This window comes from Apodemus sylvaticus, chromosome 23, assembly GCF_947179515.1.
Source record: "Apodemus sylvaticus chromosome 23, mApoSyl1.1, whole genome shotgun sequence".
In the NCBI taxonomy this organism is placed as follows: Eukaryota; Metazoa; Chordata; class Mammalia; order Rodentia; family Muridae; genus Apodemus; species Apodemus sylvaticus.
In genome coordinates, this window is record NC_067494.1 from 24,344,747 (window position 1) to 24,369,656 (window position 24,910).

Below are 24,910 nucleotides of genomic sequence, written 5' to 3' on the forward strand. Positions count from 1 at the left end.
CTGGGGGTGGGGATGGGGGGGGAGATGGGAATGTGTCGAGTAGTGGGGCATATACATGGAGGCAGGGAGTGGGAGGAGGGGTTGGGAATCTTTTGGGAGGGGGGCTTTTGGAAGGGGGCTTTTGGGAGGGGGAAATTGGGAAAGGTTTTACCATTGGCAATGTAAATGAAGAAGATACTCAAAAAAAAAAAAAGCCTCATCTAGTCTTAAGCAGGAGGCTTCCCTGTGCTCCTAGCCAAGTCTCCACCAAGCTACGCAGCCAACCAAGCAAGCCAAGGACACTCCTCCCTAAGGGACCTGGCGGAAGCTCTCCTTCCTGCCCTTTTCCCTTCGGCTGGCTAGAACCAGAGTCCCCCACGCCCCCACACACACCACCCCCCACCCTCCCAGCCCCCCACCCCCACCTCCGTCCCCACACTGTTCTCAGCTTCTCCAAGGCATCCAGTGGACTTCAGTGTCCAAGAGCCAGAACCTATAGTCCTTGGCTTCTATGAAGCCCAGGGACCCACAAGCTGGTCTCCACTGGTTCCCCAGGGACCTCAAACTGCATCTGCCCACCCCACGTCACGCCCCCCGAGCAGGATCCTGTGGCTTCCCACAGCTCAATGCCCATTCAGCAGCAGGTGTGGGGTGCATGCAGTCTAACTTCCCACATCCTCATCACCCAGCAGTCTGAGCCCTGATAGGATGCAGCCCATCATTTTTGGTGGAGACATGGCTGGAAACACAGGGAGGCCTCCTGTACATGACTAGAGGGCTCTTTAGAGGAAGACCTGCTCCACTGCTCCAGCACTGTGGGTCCAGATGAGAAGAGGCAGTCCATGGTTTTAAAGCATTTATTGTTGGCAGAGAGTTGTGATGAGTGAAAAGTAGAGGCTGGCCATGGCCATGTAGAGAGAGGGGGATCAAGAGGGCAAGAGTAAGAGTAAGGGTAAGAGAGTAAGAAAAAGAGAGTGAGCATAAGAGAGAGAGGAGGGGGCAAGCAGCCCCTTTTATAGTGGGCCAGGCCTACCTGTGGGGGTGGAGTCCAGACAGAATACCAGGGGCTTGGGGAGTTGCCCTAGGTGACTGATGGCCACAAAATTATGGAGAGCTGAGGCCTTGAGCCAGGAGCCTAGGGTCTTGGAGCATGGCAAATGGCCTTACAATCTTTGCAAAATTATCTGCTGGGTCTCTGGGATTTAAAATTAGCTTGACCAGGACACAGGTTGCCTTTCACAGTCCCACATTATGGTACCTTCATCAAGCTCATATACCACATAAAAACTTTAAAATATCATGGTATATAAACCTCTTTAAGCAAATTATATTTTGTTTCATTTCTATGTTAGATTGAGCTGCAAGGCTTGGATCAGTAAAATAATGACAAATTAATGTGTTTAATTGTTAAATATTAGATTTTATTTTATTGTAGTTCTTAACAATAAATTAAGTTTCTCTGAGGAAATGCTCAAATAGATTAAGCCTGAATTTATCTGTTTCATTCTCTTACAATACTGAGAATTAAGATCAATTCTTTATTTGCATTTAATGATCTCAGAAAGAATTACTGAGTTTTGGTGAAGCAAACACTAATCCAAATGGCTACATTTGTAATCAGTTCACTTCACATAGTTATCTCTGCTTCGCATCAAAATAAATTTACTCTATATGTAATGTTTATCAGCTTTGAATTAATTTTCATCATGCTGAGAAGCATCCAGAGACTCAAGCTCAATGAATAATCACAGGAGAGACATAGTCAGCTTCCCAACTCAGAAAGAACTGAGATACTTAACAACACTCTCTTGCTATGTGGTAGCTTTCACAAAAGTCAGCAAACCCCAGCTTTTCCTTAACTATGTTTTTATTACTTGTAAAGCATGTATCATTTCAGAACACAGGAGATTTCTGACTTCTACATCACAGGACAACTGTAGATTCTCAATCTATTATTTTTTCCATTTGATGCCCAAATAAATTGAAACCATTTTTACACAATTAAACTACTTAAGAACATATTACAGAATATGTAAATATAAATAGTCAGTATCCTAAAATTAGTACATAATGTCATAAGCTATCTTGGAATTGTATGCTAATAAAGTCCTTACATCTTCTTGCAAATTTCCTTTAATATTTAAAGTCATTTAAAGTTAGATAATGACCTAATTTGATAAATAAAGTGCTTGAGGAAAGGCTAAGAGAATTTTGTCCAAGGTCATGTAGATGATAGATGGCCCATATTAAATTTGGGAGCTGATCATATCCCAGAAGAACATATCCTGTTCTTATGTAATATTTTATTTGCATGCAATAACTTTTAAATAACTAAGTCATAGCCATTATTTATTATACTTTTCAAACAATCATAACATAAGACAATGACAAAGATATGATTGGATCTCAGAGAATAGATACTAAATGTGTGTATTTGCTCATAAAATGAATTTTGGCAGATTGAAGGCCCTACCTGTCTCACTTGACAATCAGAATTTTCAGTAGCATGTAGAAGTTAAACCCCACAAAGAAGAAAACATATAATAAGAATGATGACAGAGCAATAAAATGTAAGGCAAACTTAGTAAGAAGAGAATTAAGAATGTCAATAACTGTCGCTCATATTAGTCCCTGGCAGTATGAGTCATTATGCCACAAACTGACTGTTTCTCCAACTCATTGTGTCTATATTTTCTGGACAGAGTTCGAACAGCCCCTACTGAAGCACAGTGAAAAGACAATGATAGAAAATAGATAGCAGATTTGTAATAAGAAAACTATAAAACAGAAACAAAACACAGGCTTGTACCAAATTGAACATGCTAAGCTTGTTTTTATATAGTATATATATCTTTTTATTCAAGAGCAAGTCATATTTATTTGATCTTTTCCAGGTTCTTTGGTTTTTGCCTCCATAAGAGTTTGACAATCTAATCACTTCTACCAAAACATTGGATAGGTTGCTCACTGGAATTATATTAAATACATAGGCAATTTTTAGCAAATTTTAGCATTTTTTTAAACAGGGTTGTGTTTTCTGATCTATAACAAGCTTTGCTGAATTTGTTAATCTGAATATCATTGTTGGTAGTTAGGTTATCTGATAGCCAATAAGTCAGTTATGTCTTTGCTGAAAGCAGAAATCTTTAAACTTCCTTTCTCTTCTAGACAATCTTCTTTCCTAGCTGTACTAGCAAGTAAGTTTAAATGTCCACAGTTATCTTCTTGTAACATCAGACACACCATGCATTACATAGTATTTCTTTTTTTTTCTTTTCTTTTTTTAAATTTTTTATTAGATATATTCTTTATTTACATTTCAAATGATTTCCCCTTTCCTGGTCGCCCCCCACCCCTACAAAAATCCCATAAGCCATCTCCCCTCCCCCTATACCCCAATCAACCCCCTCCCACTTCCCTGTCCTGGTATTCCCCTATACTGCTTCATTGAGCCTTTCTGGGACCAGGGGCCTCTCCTCCCTTTGATGTCCAACAAGGCCATCCTCTGCTGCCTATGTGTCTGGAGCAATGGGTAACACCATGTGTACTATCTGGTTGATGGTTTTGTCCCTGGGAGCTCTGGGAGTACTGGTTGGCTCATATCTTTGTTCCTCCTATGGTGCTGAAAACCCCTTCAGCTCCTTGAGTCCATTCTCTAGCTCCCCCATTGGGGATGATGAGCTCAGTTCAATGGTTGGCTGAGAGTGTCCCCTCTGTATCTGTCATGCACTAGCAGAGCCTCCCAGGTGACAGGCTCAAGTCAGCAAGCACTTGTGGGCATGGTGTCTGGGTTTTGTAACTCTATATGGGATGGATCCCTGGGTGGAGCAGTGTCTGGATGGTCTTTCCCTCAGACTCTGCTCCACACTTTGTCTCTGTATCTCCTTCTGTGGTTATTTTATTCCCCCTTCTAAAAAGGACCAGAGTATCCATACTTTGTTATTCCTTCTTCTTGAGCATCATTTGATATGTGAATTGTGTTTCGGGTATTCCAAGCTTCTGGGCTAATATATCAGTGAGTGCATACCATGTGTGTTCTTTTGTGATTGGGTTACCTCACCCAGGATGATATTTTTCCAGTTCCACCCATTTGTCTAAGAATTTCATTAATTCATTGTTTTTAATAGCTAAGTAGTATTCCATTGTGTAATATAACACACTTTCTGTATCCATTCTTCCTTTGAGGGACATCTGGGTTCTGCTATGAACGTAGTGGAGCATGTGTCCTTATTACATGCTGGAGAATCCTCTGGGTATATGCCCAGGAGTGATGTAACAGGGTCCTCCGATAGTATCACACCCAGCTTTCTGAGGAACTGCCAGACTGATTTCCAGAGAGGTTGTACTAGGTTGCAATCACACCAGGAGTGGAGGAGTGTTCCTCTTTCTCTACATCCACTCAAGCCCCTGCTGTCTCCTGAGTTTTTGGTCTTAGCCATTCTGACTGGTGTGAGGTGAGGTCTGTGGTCTGTCCTACATGTTTTGCTTTCACATATTTGACTTCAGTGAATGTCATTACCCATATCATGTTGCTGTTGTTTAAGAACTCGAGCTTGCAGAGATATAGAAAATAAAAACATATATTTAAGTTTGTCATGGGTTTTTTTTTTGCCTGGATTCTTTATTTCATCATCTAGTGTGTTGTGTTTCTCTTTTGTGCCATTTATTCTCCTTTCTTATGTGTTCACTTAATTTTTTTTACAAATAAGTTTATTGATAATGCATTTTTACAGATTTTCTGTGTCTACAAAGGCGGCATTTCATCCCTACCTTAAAAAGTGTTTTGCCAGATCCAGAGCTCTGCAATGGCAGCTCTGTCATATTATTATTCCAAAGCTTGTTGGCTTCTGTCTTGTCATCTCTGTACATTCTTTGTCTTTTATTTAAGGTGTTATTTTCTCTTATTGTCTTCAACATTTCACCTTTACCTGTGGTCCTAAGAATTTGATAGTTACACATTGAAGTAGGTCTCTTTAAAATTTCTGTGCTTGAGATTTCCTGTGCTTCTTTGAACTGTGAAATTTCAACAACGTTGATTTTTTTTCTGTCATTACTTATTCAAATTTTATGGCTTCTCTCTCTCTCCTTCAATCAGGATAGCTACACATAATTGTGGTCCCAAGCACTTATCCAACAATTCCCCCGTTTGTTCCATTATTATTAATGCGCAATTGATGTTGGATTTCATCACTGATTTTTTTCTTCTATAACTTGCATTCTTTTAAAATTTTACACTTTGAGCTGCAGATGTTTGTTCTTATTTTTAAAGATTCAAGTTATCTCTTCTTTATAGTATCTTAAAGTTTTAACTTAACTGACTTAATATATTTGTTAAAACTATATATTAAATGTTAGGTCTATTATCACTGTCATCTCAGTCAGATCTCAGGTCATCTCAAAGTGATCTATTTCTAGACGGTCTTTTCATGACATTAGTATGTCTGGTAACCCTGCCACATATACTTTGTTATATAATGGATATGCTTGTGTCTGTGTGAATACTTGGGAACTTTGTCCTAAGGCACTACAATACTACTGAGATGACTTTTACTTTTGATTTGGAAAAAAGGAAAGACAACCCCCTAACTCTACATCCTACTGCTATGGTAGCATTCTTTCAAAATTTTCCACTCAATTCTCTGTACACTATGAATTTTCCAATTAGGCTGATCGAAATTGCTGCTTGTCTAAGTTTGGGTCTCTATTGCTGCAAAGAGATACCGTAACCAGTGAAACTCTTAAAACACAAAAAATTAATTGGGGTTAGCTTACAGTTTCAAATTTTCAGTCAGTTATCATTGTGGCAGGAAGAATGGCAGTATGCAGGCAAACATGGTGCCAAAGAATGAACTGAGAGTTCTGCATCTTGATCTGAACACAGCCAAGAGGAGATTCTCTTCCAGTCATATAGGAAAAGAGTCTCAAAGCCCAACCCTGTGGGAAGCCACTTTATCCAGCGCTGTTGCAAGACGGCGCTGGTAGGAAATATTTAGTCCATGCAAACAACTTTAACACACATGCAGTTGGTAAACAACTTTAACACACGTGCAGTTGGTAAACAACTTTAACACACGTGCAGTATGGCTTTGCTATGACTCAACATTGGCATGCCAATGAGGTGAACCTTAGTTCTCCTATCACAATGCGACATGCCCCTAAGCGAGGGCTGCTGGGCTATATAAGGGCGGCAAAAGACAGGTTTGGGGCCCCGTGTAGAAGAAGAAAAGGATCTTCAATCCTGTTCCATTGATCCTCCTGCCTGTCATTGTACCAATACCATGCAGTTTTTAACACTATTGCTCTGTAGTATTGCTTGAGGTCAGGGATACTGATTCCCCCAGATTTTCTTTTGTTGCTGAGAATAGTTTTAGCTATCCTGGGTTTTTTGTTGTTCCAGATGAATTTGATAATTGCTCTTCCTAACTCTGTGAAGAATTGAGTTGGGATTTTGATGGGTATTGCATTGAATCTGTATAGTGCTTTAGGCAAAATGGCCATTTTAACTATATTGATTCTACCGATCCATGAGCATGGGAGGTTTTCCGATTTTTTGAGGTCTTCTTCCATTTCCTTCTTCAGAGTCTTGAAGTTCTTGTCATACAGATCTTTCGCATGTTTGGTAAGAGTCACCCCAAGATACTTTATACTGTTTGTGGCTATTGTGAAGGGGGTCATTTCCCTAATTTCTTTCTCAGCCTGCTTATCCTTTGAGTATAGGAAGGCCACTGATTTGCTTGAGTTGATTTTATAACCTGCCACTTTGCTCAAGTTGTTTATCAGCTGTAGGAGCTCTCTAGTGGAGTTTTTTGGGTCACTTAGGTAGACTATCATGTCGTCTGCAAATAATGATAGTTTGACTTCCTCCTTTCTAATTTGTATCCCTTTGACCTCCTTATGTTGTCGAATTGCCCGAGCTATTACCTCAAGTACAATATTGAAAAGATAAGGAGAAAGGGGGCAGCCTTGTCTGGTCCCTGATTTCAGTGGGATTGCTTCAAGTTTCTCTCCATTTAGTTTGATGCTGGCTACCGGTTTGCTGTATATTGCTTTTACTATGTTTAGGTATGGGACTTGAATTCCTGTTCTCTCCAAGACTTTAAGCATGAAAGGATGCTGAATTTTGTCAAATGCTTTTTCAGCATCCAATGAAATGACCATGTGGTTTTGTTCTTTGAGTTTGTTTATGTAGTGGATTGTATTGATGGATTTCCGTATATTGAACCAACCCTGCATTCCCGGGATAAAGCCTACTTGATCATGGTGGATGATCGTTTTGATGTGTTCTTGGATTCAGTTGGCAAGAATTTTATTGAGTATTTTTGCATCGATGTTCATAAGGGAAATTGGTCTGAAGTTCTCTCCAGAAATGAACCCACACACCTATGGCCACTTGATCCTCGACAAAGAGGCTGAAAACATCCAATGGAAAAAAGATAGCCTTTTCAACAAATGGTGCTGGTTCAACTGGAGGGCAGCATGCAGAAGAATGCGAATTGATCCATCCTTGTCTCCTTGTACTAAGCTCAAATCCAAATGGATCAAGGACCTCCACATAAAGCCAGACACTCTGAAGCTAATAGAAAAGAAACTGGGGAAGACCCTTGAGGACATCGGTACAGGGAGAAAGTTTCTGAACAGAACACCAATAGCGTATGCTCTAAGAGCAAGAATTGACAAATGGGACCTCATAAGGTTACAGAGTTTCTGTAAGGCAAAGGACACCATCAAGAGGACAGATCGGCAACCAACAAATTGGGAAAAGATCTTCACCAATCCTACATCAGATAGAGGGCTAATATCCAATATATATAAAGAACTCAAGAAGTTAGACTCCAGAAAACCGAACAACCCTATTAAAAATGGGGTACAGAGTTAAACAAAGAATTCTCACCTGAAGAACTTCGGATGGCGGAGAAGCATCTTAAAAAATGCTCAACTTCATTAGTCATTAGGGAAATGCAAATCAAAACAACCCTAAGATTTCATCTTACACCAGTCAGAATGGCTAAGATTAAAAATTCAGGAGACAGCAGGTGTTGGAGAGGGTGCGGAGAAAGAGGAACACTCCTCCACTGCTGGTGGGGTTGCAAATGGGTACAACCACTCTGGAAATCAGTCTGGCGGTTCCTCCGAAAACTGGGCACCTCACTTCCAGAAGATCCTGCTATACCACTCCTGGGCATATACCCAGAGGATTCCCCACCATGTAATAACGATACATGCTCTACTATGTTCATAGCAGCCCTATTTATAATTGCCAGATGCTGGAAAGAACCCAGGTATCCCTCAACAGAAGAGTGGATGCAAAAAATGTGGTATATCTACACAATGGAGTACTATTCAGCCATTAGAAACAATGAATTCATGAAATTCTTAGGCAAATGGATGGAGCTAGAGAACATCATACTAAGTGAGGTAACCCAGACTCAAAAGGTGAATCATGGTATGCACTCACTAATAAGTGGTTATTAACCTAGAAAACTGGAATACCCAAAACATAATCCACACATCAAATGAGATACAAGAAGAAAGCAGGAGTGGTCCCTGGTTCTGGAAAGACTCAGTGAAACAGTATTTGGCAAAACCAGAACGGGGAACTGGGAAGGGGTGGGAGGGAGGACAGGGGAAGAGAAGGGGGCTTACGGGACTTTCGGGGAGGGGGGGGGGCTAGAAAAGGGGAAATCATTTGAAATGTAAATAAATTATATCGAAGAAAAAAAAAAGAAAAAAAAAAGAAGAAGAAAAGGAAGGTCCTAAATAAAGTGCTGCAGAGAAGAACCTGGTCATGTCGCGTCTTTCCTTGCGGGACAAGGTTAGGCGCCGACAGTTGATGGCCCGTCCGGGGAAGGTTCAGAACTCTCAGCCTCAGGAGTGGTACCAAAAAGCTGTACAGTAAAGAATGTCCGCAGAAGAATCCTGCAGAAGAATCCTGTTGCTGTGCGTCGTTCGTGAGAGACAATAGGCGCGCGACACAACCCCAAAGTGACATACTTCCTCCAACAAGGCCATATTTCCTAATAGGCCCACTCACTGGGCCAAACATATTCAAAGCACCATACTGCTCCTAGTTATTGTGTGCTAAGCATTTCTTCTCTAATTCTTCTAGTAGCTCTTACACAATCTTGAGATATCTCTTTTACATATATTGGTCCAACACTGCTGAACATGCGAGGGTAAACAACTCCACAGCCCTCTTGGGTCATCCTTCTCCTCTTCAATGCCCAGTTCTGTTAGTTCTGGATGCTTTGAGCTTTATCTCTAGATCGATGCCTTCAGGAGAACCATGGCACTGACTTGGGCTGCCTACCTCTACACTGAGGTCCAGAAACATTTAAGACCATAATGTGGGACATTCAGGTCTATCTCACTGATTCACCAAATTTTAAGTATGATTGATCTGTGCTTCAAAATTCTATGCCATAAACGTCATTTTATCTTTTATGTGTAAACATATTTTCATTTTTCATAATTTTTTAGGTAAAGAATTAGTCTGTTCCCTCTGGTGTTGTTGGAAGAATCTTAGAAGACTCCTTTTCCAAAGAAGGTATGTTCAGTTTGAAGAATTCGGAGTGGATTTTTTAGAGATACTGCAAACATTTTTATAACAAAATTACTTTTGTTATAAAATTACTTTGATTCATGTGTTGCAAAATATGTAAGATCTGTGAAATTACATAAATACCTGAAACTTCCAGAAGTTTCCTAGAACTGTTGCTTCCAACTTTACTCCTTCTCCCTCTACAATTTGAAGGGAGTTTTCTGCCTCATGGCTTAAATGTCTTGTCTATAGCTGTTTGTCATTTCCATAGAGCACTAGAGTTTAATTATTCTACCTCGCTTACTTAACAAATGGCAAGTGAATATTTTTAAATGTACTGTGTTCTAAGGACTACAGATTCCTGTCCTGATAGTAGCCAACAATCCAATGAGTTTGTCTGATAGAAAACAGACAAAAACCCCCAAAAGTAAAGATCTAAAGTATGTAATATGTTAGCAGATCAATATTTTCAGTGAACTACAGGACAGTGATGAAAGCAAGGGGAAATTAACTTATTCAGTTAACTGAGGGTTTTTAAGAAAAGGTTGAAGTAATTATCAATAGTCTCATATATTGCGTTTTATTTATAGTCTCCCTTTGTCTCCACTCTCTGAACTCTTCCCATATCTATCCTCCCCACATTTAACTCCTTAACAACTTTGAGTTTTCTTATTTTTCCCTACCGAGTCCCATTATGTTACCCTCCTACACTTGGTGGGTGGCCTATCCTGAATTAAGGTGAACCTATACTGGATCATGTTATTAAAGACAACAGATTCTCCATTTTGACGTACTATTAATTTTCAATAGTGACTCAACTAGTGGTAGGACCTTTTACCAGCCCCCCCCCCACACTCCATGCTAGGATTTTGAGTAGCTTGAGCTGGGTCTTATGCAAGCTGTCACTTTTCTGTGTATTCCTATGTGTTACCTTCCCATGTCTTGTTTTGGGGGTTTTGTTTCATTGTTGTTGTTTATTTGTTAGGTTTTCATCCATCCCCACAGCCTGACCACAAACTGACTGTACAGCCATTAGCATTCTGTCTTTTCTCTCCTGTGAGGGGTTTACAGGTATACAGCACTTTGTTCTGGTTTTTCTATGCTGGCAATTAAACTCAGGTCTCCATGCATGCTAGGTACTTTTCACTTCATTGAAACGTGGAGTGTGTAAAAGTATCTTTTATTCAACAAATGTAATTGTCTCTTGAATACTTACTGCTGCATAAACTCATCCTTTTTATCTCTTTCTCAACTCTGGCAGGCTGGTTCAACTAAGCTGTTCTAGCTCAAACTCCTTTCCAAGTTAACTGATTTAATCTGGCTTCTCTTACCTTCTCCCGAAAGTGCTATGCTAGACCTCAAGCTAACTCTATTCTAATCATCTGGTTCCTTCTAATTCTCTGGTTCATTGTGTCCCCAAATGTGTCTCTCTTGTTCTCTTTTGTAAGCTGTCTTACTAAAATTGTCCTGATAAAAACTGCTTCTAAACTGCTGCCAACCACATAAACTGCACACAATTTCATTGCACTGACCTCTGTCTCTCGGTTTGCCTCTGTCTCTCTGTGTCTTTCTGTCTGTCTCTGTCTCTCTCTCTCTCTCTCTCTCTCTCTCTCTCTCTCTCTCTCTCTTCCCTCCCACCACCACCCCCCCTGCACTGCTCTCAAGTTCCCTTTCCTTCCTGTCTCTTCTTTTCAGAGTTGGAGGTATTCTATATCTGGCTAAGTTTCTGCTTCAATTCAAGCCTTTCAGAATCCATTTTGTGTTCCTGTCCTGATGACTACAGGGCGGCGAGGTTTGAGCTTAGTGTTGAAAGAGGAAATAAACTTTTTCCTTTCCAAGTTGTTTTTGGCCAAAGAGTTTTTAATCACAGAATTAGAAAGCCTAACTAAAGCATAGCTGTAGCTCAAGATCAATACAGAGGCAAGATTAGACAGTAGCAGTTCCACACATAGTACATTTACTCCAAAGTGAACTTACTTAAAGACCATTTTCCTAGAGAGAATAATTTCGTCCGATCATAATCTTAGCATCTTTCTCTTTTGTATTTATCATTTGTTTGCTTAGACCTCATTCACACTAAACTCCACCGTCTCAAAGTTTATATTGGCTCTAACAGCCAGCTAAACTATCTAAAATTTTCTCATAATCACGTATATAGGAAAACTTAAGGTAAATTTTAGTGAGGGCTGACAAAATGTCTCAATGGATAAAAGCATTTGCCACCATGTATAATGATCTGAGTCTGACCCTGGGACCCATATCATACAATAAAAGAACTGATTCCCACAGCTTGTCCCCTGAATGACATATGCATGCATACATAAACATTTATGCAAAAATAAATGCATGTAAATGTTTAGAATAAAATTTAACAAAACCAGGAATGCATAGTTAGCTTTCCTAGGCAAAGTAAAACAAAAATTCAATGAGACCTAGCTAATTTTCAAATGTACATTTTTACACATTTAATTCACATCATTTAAAAAGGTATTGTGAAGTATATCACATTATAACTAGTGATTTCAAGAGGTAAGAATTATCTACTAAGGGAAGTCCCATTCTGATCACCCAGGCCATCAGGCACAGATCCTCTGGATCTTGTGTTTAAGGAAAAGCCAAGCTCCATTCCCAAGGAATGAGTTCAAAAGATAAAGAAATGAAGGTGTCAGACAGGCACTGGTGGTGCACGCCTTTAACCCCAGCACTTGGGAGGCAGAGGCAGGCAGATTTCTGAGTTCAAGGCCAGCCTGCTCTACAGAGTGAGTTCCAGGACATCCAGGGCTGTACAGAGAAACTCTGTCTCCAAAAACTAAAAAGAAAGAAAGAAAGAAAGAAAGAAAGAAAGAAAGAAAGAAAGAAAGAAAGAAAGAAAGAAAGAAAGAAAGAAAGAAAGAGAAAGAAAGAAAAGAAGGGAAGGAAAGGGAAGGGAAGGGAAGGGAAGGGAAGGGAAGGGAAGGGAAGGGAAGGGAAGGAAAGGAAAGGAAAGGAAAGGAAAGGAAAGGAAAGGAAAGGAAAGGATAGGAAAGGAAAGGAAAGGAAAAGGAAAGGAAAAGGAAAGGGAAGGGAAGGGAAGGGAAGGGAAGGAATGGAAAAAGAAAGGAAAAGAAAAGGAAAGGAATGAAGGTGAGATGTAGATCAGTATCTAAGGATTACCAATGGGAAATCAGCAAGGAACTGGGTATTTCTTTGGTCTTTTTGTGTTATAAACACATTAATGCAGTTTTGTTGCTGATTTTGGTTAGTTTATTGGTTTTGTTGTTAGTTTTGTCTTGTTTTATTTTCTACATGGTATCACAGGTAACTGCCAAGGAAGGTCTTGAACTTTTGAACCCCTGTGTCCACTCCTTAAATGCTTACAGTAGATAGAGGCTTTTGCCCCAAGACAAAGCATTCTCTACCACTACTACATTATGTGCCACTATGCCATGAAATTATTAAGGCTTGCTAGACAAACATTCTAATTTATCCCCATTTTGAACTCCAAACTAGCTCTTTTTCTCAACTATCACTGATGATACCATTAACATTATAAAAGTAAGCAATGTAGAATTTCATGCTAGATAAATATAACTATTATTTGTACTTCTTGATCTAATTATTAAAATGATTTGACAAAGTTTGAGCTAAAGGAAATTCCATAATGTTTGATATTGCTAAATTTTTAAAATATTTGCAGTTAGTCTGCTTTTGTAGAAGAACATCATATGGTCTAGGGTTAAACTGCATAGTTTTAATGAACAGGGATATATTATAAACATAAAACTATATGTTTATGTCTCAAGGTTCATCTGAGTCTCTGTGTCCCCAATAAACTATTAGTAAATTTTCAATCCTTTATGGTCACCAAATGATGAATAAATGTGAATAAGTATGACATTCATTTTTCTAAAGTTTTGTTAAAACTCCCCCCAATGTTTCATTCGTCAGTGCCTTCTGGATATAGCTTCTCCTATATTTAGGATACTTTAATAATTTAGGGAATAATTAGATGTCTTATAATGTCACAGGACTACAGCTAAGAATAATTTGGAAACTTCTTCTAGACTGAGTCATCTGCCACACCGAGTCTTCTTTTCTAAGCATAATTGGTTGTATGTTATTGCTATATAACTCAGTAATCATGTTTTAAAACATATTTGCTTAACAAGGAAATACATGAAAATTATTTTGACTCTTGCAGCAATGTGCAAATGTAAAAGAAAAATGCGATTATCTTTCCTGTCATATTGGCTATTTTTAGTTTTCACAGGTTCTAACAGAGTAGACTAAATTGGAATTTTACACTTTGCTACACACAGGTTCAGGAAACCATCCTATTATTATCTTCATCAGCAATTAAAATTTCCAAACCTCAGTTTGATGGAATGGGAAGGGAGTCCAAGGAAAATAAAACATGCTCAATGAGAGACAGTGTAGTCCCCGGGTTGGGGGCCAGCATTCATTTAGTGGGTTTCTTTCATGTTGTCTGTTCCATTTTTTTTTTATATAACTAATTCCACTTTACCTCCCTTGAGTGCTTTTTATGAGTGAACTTCCTGATCCCGTTCAAGAGATGTTAAGCTAGGAATGCTTTTCTATTAATGAATAGATTTGGATGAATAGGTTTAGATTGTCATCACTATCTTTAAAAAATGTACGTTTTTCTCATCTTATCTCTTTCATATATGTACAATCACCATTACTGTTCCACAACTCAAATACCATTGAGTAATTCCCTTTAGTTCTTTGTTCCATAGGTCATAGGTCAGTTTGTAATGAATGAATCCTATCTAGCTATGCCATTTATTTCCAATATCTGCTTTTTTTCAGCACGACAGTACCTTCCACTCAAAGTAATGGTCTTCCCAGATTAACTCAGGGTTTGAAGTTTGTAAAATAAAAATCTCTGAGTTGTAATGTTGATGCTTTCCATATATAATTAGATTCTTAGATTCTCAAAATTATTGTTTGTTTTTACTGTGTTCCATAATAATACAAATAGATACTACACACCATAGCTAAAATATGTGAGTTTGTTATGAAAAGAATCCAGAGCATTGCTTAAAGGGACATACACTATGTATTCATTCCTGTCTCCTGCATGCTAAGCGTCGGAGTGTTAGGTCTAACCATCCTCCTACACACCTCTGTTGTAAGAGAATATGGCTCACAGTGTGTTTAACAAAAATAAACTATAGCAGTAGTGATGATGTTAAGGTTTGCAGTTGTGATTATAATTATATTTTTGCTGATACACCCACATTTCAAAGATTTTGTTTGATTTGTTAATAAATAAGTTTGGCAAAATATTATGACTATTCTTGATTACTCTTATGGCGTTGTCTCTGTTTTTCCATACCTATTTCCTCCAGTAAGTGTGACCCTCTTATTAATTCTTAGCCCATTTTTAAAAGTCTTTTGGGAAATAAACTTGTTCCCATACTCCAGATCTTTCATTTTAATTTATAGGCAATTTGACTCTTAATTTTGAGTGTTGCCTCCTTGAGACATCAGACTGGTTTCTCTCATGTAGAACACACAAATTTTCCATTCCAATTGCTTTATGTAATACTAGAGTGTTATTTTAGAAGATCTCATAATTTAGATCCATACTAACCACTTCATAAGAAAAGGTCATTCATTTTTTTACATCATTTCCTGTTTCTAGTGTATAATTTGTTATATTCCCATCACTGTTGGAGGATCATCTATTTACCTCTCCTAGGTCTAAGACAGAACTAACAACACTATTACAGGCATGAAACTCTAAGAATCAGATTCACTATCCTGAGATACGTGCTGTCTGGGAAACCACTCACTAGTCATGTCTATAGTATAGCAATTAGGTGCAGCCTGAATTTTACACATTGTTGATTGTAAAATGTGACAATTCTATGGCTCAACTAAAACTTATATTATTATTATTATTATTATTAATCATTCCATTTGTTTACATCTCAAATGATATCCCACTTCTCTGTCACCCCCTCCCCCAACCCCCTATCCCATGATATCTCACTTTCCAATTACCCCTCCACCAAACCCCTATCCCAAATTTGCCCTCCCCTCCCCTTTACTTGTATAAGAGTGCTTCCCCATCCAGCCATACTCTTCTGCCCCAGGGCTCCCGCATTCCCCTACGCTGGGGCATCAAACCTACCCCCCAGGCTCAAGGGCCTCCCCTCCCATTGCTGTTAAGCAAAGTAGTCCTCTGCTACATATGTATCTGGAGCAATGGATCACTCCAGGTACACTCCTTGGTTGGTTCCACATACTTAGTCATCATTGAAATGCAAATCAAAACGACCCTGAGGTTCCCACCTCATACCAGTCAGAATGGCTAAGATCAAAAACCCAGGTAACAGCAGATGCTGGAGAGTATGTGGAGAAAGAGGAACAGTCCTGCATTGACTGCAAGGTAGTAAAACCACTTTGGAAATCAGTCTGGTGGTTCCTGAGAAAATTAGAAATAGTTCTACTGGAGGACCCAGCTATTCCACTTCTGGGTATATACCCAAAAGATGCCCCATCATATAACAAGGACACATGCTCCACTATGTTCATAGCAGCCTTATTTATAATAGCTAGAAGATAAAAACAACCCAGATGTTTCTCAATGGAGGAATGGATACAGAAAATGTAGTACATATACACAATGGAGTGATTAAATCAATGACCTCATTGATTTTTCAAATCAACTCAAAATAAAATCTCTCAAAACATCTGATTTGGGAAGAGATAAGATGGACCGTTTAAAATTTCTTCTCATTTTTCTAAAGTGAATGCGTTAAATTGGGTTTAAAAGAAAGATAACACTGAAGTTAAATATGTGAATATTGCATTACAGAGAAAAAATGAGCAGCGAAATATATAAGGAGATACCGCTCCATTCTTGCTCACTTACGTACCTGTCAAATCTGTCCCTTTCTGTTATTACAAAGATGCAAAGATGACGTAAAGGAAAAACATGTCATTAAGTATTCACAACCTTAAGATAATTTTATTGATCCTGCCAATATTATGTATGCTCTAAATACCCTTCAGTAGTTAGCCACTGCCTACATCCCAGTTCATTTCACACCCAATGTATCCCTGCTCCCTGGATGATGTATTAAGGTTCTAAACATGGCAATCAATTTCCTACATTGAGGTCTTTGCAGGACATGTTCGCCTTTCAACTCTTCACCTAGCAGGGTTTCATTCTAAGTCTTGATTTAAACATACTCTCTCAAAGGGTACTCTGACATCAATAATGAAATCTGTCATCACAGCTAGTTATCTTTCCATAATAATACTCATGGTTTCTTTACTACACATGTATAATTATAATTGTGAAGATGAGTATGACTACTTTAATGTATACAGGCAGATTAGACTTGCTCAACAGTTGAAAAAAGAAACAATTCCCCATAGAAATCAAAACCAAATATAGGTTAGAATTTAAGGTTATTGGAACCAGTGGCAAATTAAGATAGCAAATGGCTCTCAATAAATTTATATCCTTTTATACATGTTTTAAGTAAACAGAAAGATACTTTTCTGTGCATTAAGGCCAAACCAAACATTTCCAAAATCCTTTAATGCACCTAACTCCATATTTCATTCGATAGCACTGGATCACAGGTTACTATTTGACTGGCCACTGACAGAGATAGGGTGTATCTTTATTTAACTGGGAACCATCTACTTTCTTTTTCTCAAAGAAAGAAAATTAGCCTTGTAGTTAGGTTTAGATTGAAAACAGCTTTGATTACAAACAGAATTTCAACTAAATTAATTCTCATCTTGTAAAGTCACAAGAACAGCTTTTATTGATTAAAATTGAATTTTGGCCATTAAGATGTCCTAGAAAGTAAAGTTGCTTCTTGCCAAGTCTGAAGACCTGATTTGATCCCCAGAACCCAGGTAGAAAAAGGAGAGGACCAGCTCCTGCAAGATGTCCCCTGACTCACCATGCACCCAGAGGCACACATGAACACAATCGAGGAAGCACTTTCAGAATCTTCAATGTAAGAGATACAATAAGAAAATACAATGTCAGCTCATATAATATGTAAGATAGTACACCATGAATTTTGCATATATCTTTGTGTGACCTCATTAGGTCTAAGACAGCTAAGCATATTGTATGATATATATTTAATTTGAAGAAGAGAAGTTTGAAACAGAAGTATCCTGTCTGCATTTCTTCTGGTATGTCTCAAGGACACATAAGCATAAACGTTTCTTTTTATCTGTTTATCCACTCACCAGAGTCAAAGCAGCAAGTCACAGAACTCTGCAATGGGCAGGCTTGTGCTGAAAGAGGAGAGGATGACTGCCTGAATGCAATGTCAGCCCTGCCCCAGAGGCCACGGACATATTTGTGTGAGTATAATAAAAGAGAAGGAAGCCCAGAGTGGTAATTAAAACTAATCAAGGAGACCTTGCCAGTGCCTCTAAATCCATTACCTCTTAGAGGGCTTTTATCAGCAGTGGAAAATGCATGTGACCTTGAAAGAAATCAGTAAAGGTTTGTGAAATTCCTGATAAACTAGAAATCAATATATTCAAAATATACAGCCAATTAGTCAATTTTACAATCAGGAGATCTACAAATATACACAGAGACATGCACACATACACACAAACACACACACACACATTTAGACATTTAAATACAATGAAAGGCACAGATAAATAGAATACTCCTTACCATTAAGATATTGGGCATATAGTGGAGCATGTATCCTTATTACATGCTGGGGAATCCTCTGGGTATATGCCCAGAAGTGGTATAGCAGGGTCCTACAGTAATACCATGCCAAGTTTTCTGAGGAACTACCAGACTGATTTCCAGAGTGGTAGTACCAGCTTGCAACCCCACCAGCAGTGGAGGAGTGTTCCTCTTTCTCCACATCCTTGCCAGCACCTGTTTTCCTGACTTTTTGATCTTAGCCATTCTGACTGGTGTGGGGTGAAATCTCAGGGTTGTTTTGATTTGCATTTGCCTGATGACTAAGGATGTTGAACATTTTTTTAGGTGCTTCTCAGCCGTTCGATATTCCTCAGGTGAAAATTCTTTGTTTACCTCTGTACCCCATTTTTAAGGGGCATATTTGGCTCTCTGGAGTCTACCTTCTTGAGTTCTTTGTTTATCTTGGATATAAGCCCTCTGTCAGATTTAGTGTTGGTAAAGATCTTTTCCCAATTTGTTGGTTGCCGTTTTGTCCTTTTAACAATGTCCTCTGTCTTACAGAAACTTTGTAGTTTTGTGAGGTCCCATTTGTCAATTCTTGATCTTAGAGCATAAGCTATTGGTGTTCTGTTGAGGAAATTTTCCCCTGTGCCTATGTCCTCAAGGGTCTTCCCCAGTTTCTTTTCTATTAGTTTCAGTGTGTGTGGTTTTATGTGGAGGTTCTTGATCCACTTGAGCTTAGTACCAGGAGATAAGAATGGATCAATTCACAATCTTCTCCACTCTGACCTCCAGTTGAACCAGCACCATTTGTTGAAAAGGCTATCTTTTTCCAATGGATGGTTGTAGCTCCTTTATCAAAGATCAAGTGACCATAATTCTGTGGGTTCATATCCAGGTCTTCAATTCTAGTCTATTGATCTACTTGCCTGTCACTGTACCAATACCATGCAGTTTTTAACACAATTGCTCTGTCGTACTGCTTGAGGTCGGGGATACTGATTCCCCCAGAAGTTGAGGATAGTTTTAACTATCCTGGTTTTTTGTTATTCCAGATGAATTTGAGAATTGCTTTTCTCTAAGTCTATGAAGAATTGAGTTGGGATTTTGATGGGGATTGCATTGAATCTGTAGATTGCTTTTGGCAAGATGGCCATTTTTACCATATTAATCCTGCCATTCCAAGAAAGAACCCAGATGTCCCTCAATGGAGGAATGGGTACAGAAAATGTGGTATGTATACAAAATGGAGTTCTATTCAGCCATTAGAAACAATGAATTCATGAAATTCTTAGACAAATGGATGGAACTGGAGAATATCATCCTAAGTGAGGTAACCCAGTCTCAAAAGAAGACTCAAGGTATGCACTCACTGGTAAGTGGATATTAGCCTAGAAGCTTGGAATACCTAAGACACAATTCATAGATCAAATGATGCCTAAGGAGAAGGAAGGAGAGGCCCCTGGTCCTGGAAAGGTTCAGTGCAGCAGTGTAGGGGAATACCAGGACAGGGAAGTGGGAAGGAGTGGATTGGGGAACAGGGGGAGGAAAGAGGGCTTATGGGACTTTCATGAAGGAGGGATCCAGGAAAGGGAAAATCACTTGAAATATAAATAAAGAATGTATTGGGGAAAAAGAAGATGTTGGCACAATCAGCTAATGCCCAGTGGTTGGACTGGGGAGTCTTAAGAAAGACACTGCAATTTTTAATTGTATAGAGTAATTAAATTATTGAATTTTTCTTTTGCACTGAGGTTAGATAGAATTTACCTGTTTAGCACATCCCCATCAAAATTCCAACACAATTCTTTACAGACCTTGAGGGAACAATGCTCAAATTCACATGGAAAAACAAAAACCAGATAGGTAAAACAATCCTGAACAATAAAAGAACTTCTGTAGGTATTACCACTCATGATCTCAAGCTGTGCTACAGAGCAATAATAATAAAACCTGATGGTATTGGTATAGAAACAGACAGGTTGATCAATGGAATTGAATCAAATACCCAAAAATAAACCCACACACCGATAGACACCTGATTTTTGACAAAGAAGCCAAAATTGAAAGATGAAAAAAAAATCTTCAACAAACTGGATGCCTGCATTAAAAGTATGCAAATAGATCCACATTTATAATACTGTACCAAATGTAAGTCCAAGTGGATCAAAGACTTTAACATAAAAACAGATATTATTAAATGTAATAAAATAAAATGTGGGAAATAGCCTTGAATGCAGCGACATAGAATCAAACTTCCTAAACAGAATATCAGCAGCTCAGGTGATACAATCAACAATAAATAAATAGGACCTCATGAAACTGAAAACTTCTGTAAGGAAAAGGACACCATCAATAGGATAAAACAACAGCTTACAGAGAAAAGATCTTCACCCACACAAAACAAAAGGCTAATATTCAAAATATATGAAAATTTCAAGAAATTAGACATTAACACACCAAATAACCCAATTAAGAAATAGGGTACATCTGGGTTCTTTCCACCTTCTGGCTATTATAAATAAGGCTGCTATGAACATAGTAGAGCATGTTTCCTTATTACATGTTGGAGAATATCTTGGGTATATGCCCAGGAATGGTATAGCTGGGTCCTCAAGTAATACTATGTCCAGTTTTCTGAGGAACTGCCAGACTGATTTCAAGAGTGGTTGTACCAGCTTGCAAACCCACCAAAAATGGAGGAGTGTTCATCTTTCTCCACATCCTGGACAGCATCTGCTGTCACCTGAGTTTTCGATCTGAGCCATTCTGATTTGAGAGAGGTGGAATTTCAGAGTTGTTTTGATTTGCATTTCCCTAATGACTAAGAATGTTGAACATTTCTCTAGGTGCTTCTTGTCCATTCGATATTCCTCAGTAGAAAATTCTTTGTTTAGCTCTGCACCCTATTTTTAATAGGGTTATTTGATTATCTGTGGTCTAACTTCTTGAGTTCTTTGTATATATTGGGCATTAGCCTTCTATCAGATGAAGGATTAATAGAGATCTCTTCCCAATTTGTTGGTTGCTATTTTGTCCTATTGACAGTGTCCTTTGCCTTACAAAAGCTTTGCAATTTTATGAGGTTCCATTTGTCAATTCATGATCTTAGAACATAAGCCATTGGTGTTCTGTTTGGGAAATTTTCTCCTGTGTCCATGTGTTCAAGGGTCTTCCCCACTTTCTCTTCTATAAGTTCCAGTATATCTGGTTTTATGTGGAGTTCCTTGATCAACTTGGACTTGAGCTTTGTACAAGGAGATGAGAATGGATCAATTTATATTCTTCCACATGCTGACCACTAGTCAAACTAGCACCATTTGTTGAAAATACTGTCTTCTTTCCACTGTATGGTTTTAGCTCCTTTGTCTCATATCAAGTGTCCATAGGTGTGTGGATTCATTTCTTGGTCTTCAATTCTATTCCATTGATCTTCCTACCTGTCCTTGTACCAATACTGTATAGTTTTTTTTATCATTATAACTCTGTAATACAGCTTGGGGGGATACAATATACCATCTTAGAGATGGTGATTCCCCCCAAAGTTCTTTTATTGTTAAAAATAGGTTTTGCTGTGCTGGATTTTTGTTATTCCAAATGAATTTGCAAATTTTTCTTTCTAACTCTATGAAGAATTGAGTTGGAATTTTGATGGGGATTGCATTGAATCTCTAGATTTCTTTCAGTGTGATGGCCATTTTTATTATATTAATCCTGCCAATTCATGAGCATGGGAAGTCTTTCTATTTTCTGAAATCTTCCTTGATTTCTTTCTTCAGAGACAGGAAGTAATACAGATCTTTCACTTGCTTGGTTAGAGTCACACCAGGGTATTTTATATTATTTGTGACTATTGTGAAGGGTGTCACTTCCCTAATTTCTTTCTCGGCCTATTTATAGTCAGAAACTGGAAAAAACCTAGATGCCCCTCAACAGAGGAATGGATACAGAAAAGGTGGTACATTTACACAATGGAGTACAACACAGCTATTGAAAACAATGATTTCGTGAAATTCTTAGGCAAATGGGTGGAACTAGAAAATATCATCCTGAGTGAGGTAACCCAATCACAAAAGAACACACACAGCATGCACTCACTGATAAGTGGATATTAACCCAAAAGTTCGGAATACCCAAGATACAATTCACAGACCACATGAAGCTCAAGAAGGAGGACCAAAGTGTGTGTGCTTAGAACCTTCTTAGAAAGGGGAATAAAATACTCACAGTAGTAAATATTAAGACAAAGTGTAGAGCAGAGACTAAGGAAAGGCCATCCAGAAATTATCTTGGAGACCCATCCCATATACTGTCACCAAACCCAGAAACTGTTATGGATGCCAAGAAGTGTTTGCGGACAGGAGCCTGATATAGCTGTCTCCTGAAATGTTCTGCCAGAGCTTGGCAAATACAGAGGTAGATGCTCTCAGCCAACCATTGGACTGAGTGCACAGTCCCCAGTGGAGGAGTAAGAGAAAGGACTGAGGTAGATGAAGGGGTTTGCAGCCCCATAGGAAGAACAACAATGTCAACCAACCAGACCCCCCCCCCAGAGCTCCCAGGGACTAAGCCAACAAAGGAGTACAGACCAAGGGACCTATGGCTCCAACAGCACATGTAGCAGAGGACTGCCTTGTCAGGCATCAATGGGAGTAGAGGACTTTGGTGCTGTGAAGGCTGGCTGGATGCCCCAGCATAGGGGAATTCGAGGGTTGGAAGGCAGGAGTGAGTGGGTGAGTACTGGAACGTCCTCATAGAAGGAGGGTGACAGGGGATGGGATAGGAGGTTTCCCCTCTGGTGAGGGGAGGGACAAAACCAAGAAGTGGGCATAACTCTAAAATGTAAATAAAAATATCTATTAAAAAAAAGGAAATAGGATACAGAGCTAAAGAAAGAATTCTCAACAGAAGTATATCTATTAACTACAAATCACTTAAGGAATGTCCAACATCCTTAATCATTTGGAAAATGTAAATCACAGCAGTCACTTTTTCATAAAACCGTCTTCATCTATCCTACAGTAACACCATATATCCATCCAGAGGAATTCATTATTCAGTTATTAGTATTAAATATATGTTTCTTGAGTGCTTACTCAAAGGGAAGCTAGCCAAGACTAAGAAATCTACCTGAGACTATCACACCTTGAGGAACCAGATGTTAGTTCTTTGGAAAGCAACTTGCTCAGAGATGCTCCAGCTGATCGCAGCCACAAAAGGACTAGTTGTGTGAAGGAAGAAACCATTATGTATTCCCCATTTCTTCAGCCCATCAAGACTTACATGAATCTAGCTCTATACTCCTATGACTTCAGCCACCTGATGTAAAAACTGCATTCTGAAGCCAGGTAATCTCAGAACCAATCAATAGAGATGACAGGTTGTCACTTTAAACTACTAAGTTATAGAGCATTCAGATACTCTAAAGAAAGAAATCAAAAGAAAACTTCCTCTGCCTGAGTCAGAAAGCCATTGGTGTATTCTGAGCAGAGCCAAGCATGTCTTCAAAGGATTACTCATGTGCTGTGTTATTTTTAAAAAAGTTAAAAATCTATAAAAGCTTTGGATAATAGAAGGGGCACTGTTTAAAGAGCAGTTACCCCCTTTGCATTAACCACAATACCAATCACAGTTCTACTGAAATAATTTCTGTGACAGCTCTTTAGTATAATTGTTTGTTCTTTTTGAAATCAAGTAGAATGTTTTGTTTACTCATGAATGCTCAGTAGTTCCTTAGGCACCCTCACGAAGTTTATTAAAGCAACAAATGAAAGCAGCGAATGAATGCTTTCAGGGACTAGTGAAAGGAGCTCACTTCTACAGGTTTCTAGATCATTGCTTTTGATTTCCCTTTTAATCTATTAATTTCCATTTCTTTCATCCTAAGGTGTGGTTTTAAAACTGACTTCCAGTCTGCAAAAATAATGCATGAAAATGAGGATTGCATCATCAATGACTGGAAATTTTAATACAGAGTGAAGTTAATATTTTAAAATCTAAATGTAGATACAATAGGAAATGAGAAAGCCCATGACAGTGCTGATAAAAATGTATCACTTCCCTCTTCTCCTGAACCATCCAAAATATGCTCAGCTCTGCATTACTACTATAAAGTGAAATAGTCTATAAAAAATATCAAAGGACTTTTATTTTTTAGAAATGCAGCAGAATTGTTTGAAAGTCTTGGTCTCATATTTCAGATAAAGAGAATACTAGTAAGAAAATATTGAAGATAATATTAAAAGGGATATATATATACACTTTTTTCTCTATTTTAAATTAGCCATAGGTCATATTGTCCTGTGTGTAGTTTTATTTCAAAATCTCTCCACTTATTTACCATAGGGCTTTATTTTAATCCAAGGGCTGAAAAACAATTCCAGTACTGTTCTAAGACTACAAAACAAACTCTGGATAACAATGAAATAATGTTAAATCATGAGGTGCATAAAATCAGTTTCACAGTCAAACAGGTCTTTCTGTAGTTTGCTTCCCTAGTGCCACATCCCAAGAGCCATCTCAGAGATGTTCTCTATTGTAACTGAAGAAAATGTTACTAACGTTTTACATTATTTTAGCTAATAATTCCATTCTTCCATAGATCATATGGTGCTTCCTGTTTGCATTCTAAGACATGATATATTGTTTCACAGTGGTCCTAGAAAATAAAACACATTGTTAACAAGAAGTACAAGCAGAACCAGTCAGCATCCTTTACATCACAACAAGTTCCATTT